A 2,941-nucleotide genomic window follows, 5' to 3' on the forward strand; every position below is an offset into this window, starting at 1 on the left:
ATCAAATAAAGATGCACCCAAGGGATCAATCGAAAACGGCATTCACTTTCGAACGTGGCCATTACGAGTTTACGAGAATGCCGTTCGGTTTGAAGAACGCTCCCATTACCTTCCAGAGACTGATGGACGAGTTTCTCAGAGGTATAGATGAATCAATGTGTCAGGTCTACATGGACGATTTATTGGTCTTTAGTAAATCGGAGCATGAGCACAAAGTACATTTGGCGACAGTATTCAAGAGGATTACGGCAGTTCGGGCTCAAATTGTCACGCGAAAAATCATCGTTGGGGAAGAAGGAGATCAGTTTCCTAGGACATAACATCTCGAAAGACGGCGTTAAACCCGACATTCACAAAGTAGAGGCACTGCAACGGATGGCAGTCCCCAGAGATGTAAAAGGGATTAGGCGGCTGCTAGGGGCTCTTAACTATTATCGACGTTTCGTACCCGAGATGGCTGAGCAATTGGTCCCTCAGAACAACCTCCTAAAAAAGGGTAACCGAATAGTGGTAACGCCGGCCATGGAAAATAACATTAAACGGTGTGTGGAAAGTTTGAAACGAGAACCGGTCCTGGCCTTTCCAGATTTTAGTAAACAATTTACACAATATTTAACTTGCATGTGATACGTTATTTTATTTTATGTATTGGAGAACAGTATATATTATTTAAAAATATGTCGTATTTACAGATTATAATGAACAGTGCTCCATCTTCCCCACGGGACATAACATCAGCAGAGGTAGACGACCTGAATTCTGAAAAACATCTTTTCCGCCAGGCCGTTGACGATACAGAATGTCCTCCTCCGAAACGCCGTCGTACAACCACGAAAAGGATCAGCCTCATTCCTATTCTCCAAATCATTACAACAACTGTTCAGATGAATCTAGTGGTTCTGGAACAGATCCCCAGTTTCCTCAGGTACGTGACACGACGGATGACGACACAACCACGCCCGATACCGCAGATATGGGATTCGATCCTTCAGATCTTATCGACTTTTTTCAAAATTCAAACCCACCGTTTGGACGAAGTGGACTCGAGTTCTTTTTCAAACGTGTACAATACCACTTCCGACGGTTCTTTCTCCACGACATCTGGAAACCAGGACGACGTACTGACCCTAGAGGATTTATTACGGAAATCTTTAGGCGACTTCCTCAATACAATAGACCAGACGGATTCTGGTTCGCATGGTTGCATGACAATCAACGCTCCCCTCACATACACATCGTCCACGACTGCGCCTACAGTAACCGATCCTGCCGTTGCGGGCCCATCGCGGATCTATCCTCTAAATACGGACAGACAAACTACACCTTACACCGATACCGCAGACGACGAGGAACTATCGCTTCCGTCGCGGCCTATCTCCAAAATCTCCAATCGTATTCAGCGTTGGATGGACGGACGTGGTGTGGGATCAACATCGGAGGTCTCGAATCCCACATTAATGTTGCAGATCAGAGTGCTGCCGTTTCAGTCTTTGAAAACTCTAGACAAGCAGAAATGGTATCTAGCTACGAAGGAGTTATTGGAGGTAGGCATCAACAAGTTTACACATCCGGAGGCTTACCGTCTATGGCGTCTTTTACGAAAAGAACTAATCGCGGTAACAAGTCAGGGCAACAATTTCAAGGACCGCGAACCACTGTCGCGATCGTGGGGTTTATGGAAGAAAACATAATCGTTCCCGATCACGACATCACTAGGCATCGGATATGGCTAGAGCATCCATATTTTCGTTTTATCACTGACCGCAGCCCTGATTTTCAAAACGCATTAAAAATCAACCGAACCATATTGTCCAACATGGTATTAGACGACTTGCGCGAATACATACGACACAAAAACGTATACTACTATCCCCCTAAAGAGACGGTACTGACATTGGACGAATCGTATAATCTTATACGATTAATACTAACACAACAAATGACAGCATAACAACTATCCACATTCCTTCACAACGTATACCTTATGCTAAATCACAAGTCCGGTAAACATAATTGTATATTAATTAAGGGTACCCTCTGTAGGTAAAACGTGGTTCGCTAATTTATTAGGTAAATTAATGATAAATACCGGGTATATAGGTAACTCAAATAGATACAGCCAATTCCCTTTTCAGGATTGTCCACGAAGGAATTTATTAATATTCGACGAACCGAACGTCGAACCTTCGTCTTATGAAAACTTTAAATTATTATTTGCTGGTACACCCCTTTCGGCCAATATCAAATATGAAAGTCGGAATCTTGTTAATCGTACGCCGGTAATTGTATGTTGCAACAGCGACCCGTTTCCTCATAATCCGGAATTCAATTCGCGTATATATAGATACAATTGGAATAAACGGATCGACAATATACTTACAAACATTAAAGGACACCCACACCCTGACGGACTGTACCGCCTCCTTCTCCAATATAACACCCTATCCACTTTACCTCCTACTGGTATGTTACAAAACGACGTACCGGTAGAAGAATACAGAGAGGCTGACACCTACATGCAAGCCATCCTGGAAGAGGACGCCACATCTGTACCTACAACTTTCATTCCGGATACACCAAACGACATGGAAATTGAGTTTGAACGTTTACAACGTTCTCATATGATGGATCCTTGGGATATATAATAAATAATAACACATTTTCTAAAACATTGTATATTTAATAAATAATAAAACTATGTACACGTATGTTGTATTTATTCATAAGGTGCAAACACATATACACTATTTGCATAGGAAGGAAAATGTAGTGGCAGATTGGCTGTCGCGCGCCATAATTGTAAATGCGGTCGAGGAGGAACAGGGAGAACCGAGCGAGGATGTCCGCCAATTCCTACGGGAGTGGACCCCAGGGGAAGGGGAGACGTCAAATACACAGCCGCAGGAGGAGGGAACTCCGTCGTCTCGTGATGATAGCTCTA

At 43.4% G+C, this 2,941-nt stretch overlaps 1 protein-coding gene across 2 annotated transcripts in view; it reads left to right on the plus strand.

Moving 5' to 3' along the window:
- Window positions 1–2,941, plus strand: part of LOC106680145 (zinc finger autosomal protein-like) — a 14,130-nt gene that overhangs the window by 758 nt on the left and 10,431 nt on the right. The gene's annotated exons all lie outside the window — the stretch shown is intronic.

This window comes from Halyomorpha halys, unplaced genomic scaffold (assembly GCF_000696795.3).
Source record: "Halyomorpha halys isolate HHAL.00 unplaced genomic scaffold, Hhal_1.1 Scaffold246.1, whole genome shotgun sequence".
NCBI classification, from domain to species: Eukaryota; Metazoa; Arthropoda; class Insecta; order Hemiptera; family Pentatomidae; genus Halyomorpha; species Halyomorpha halys.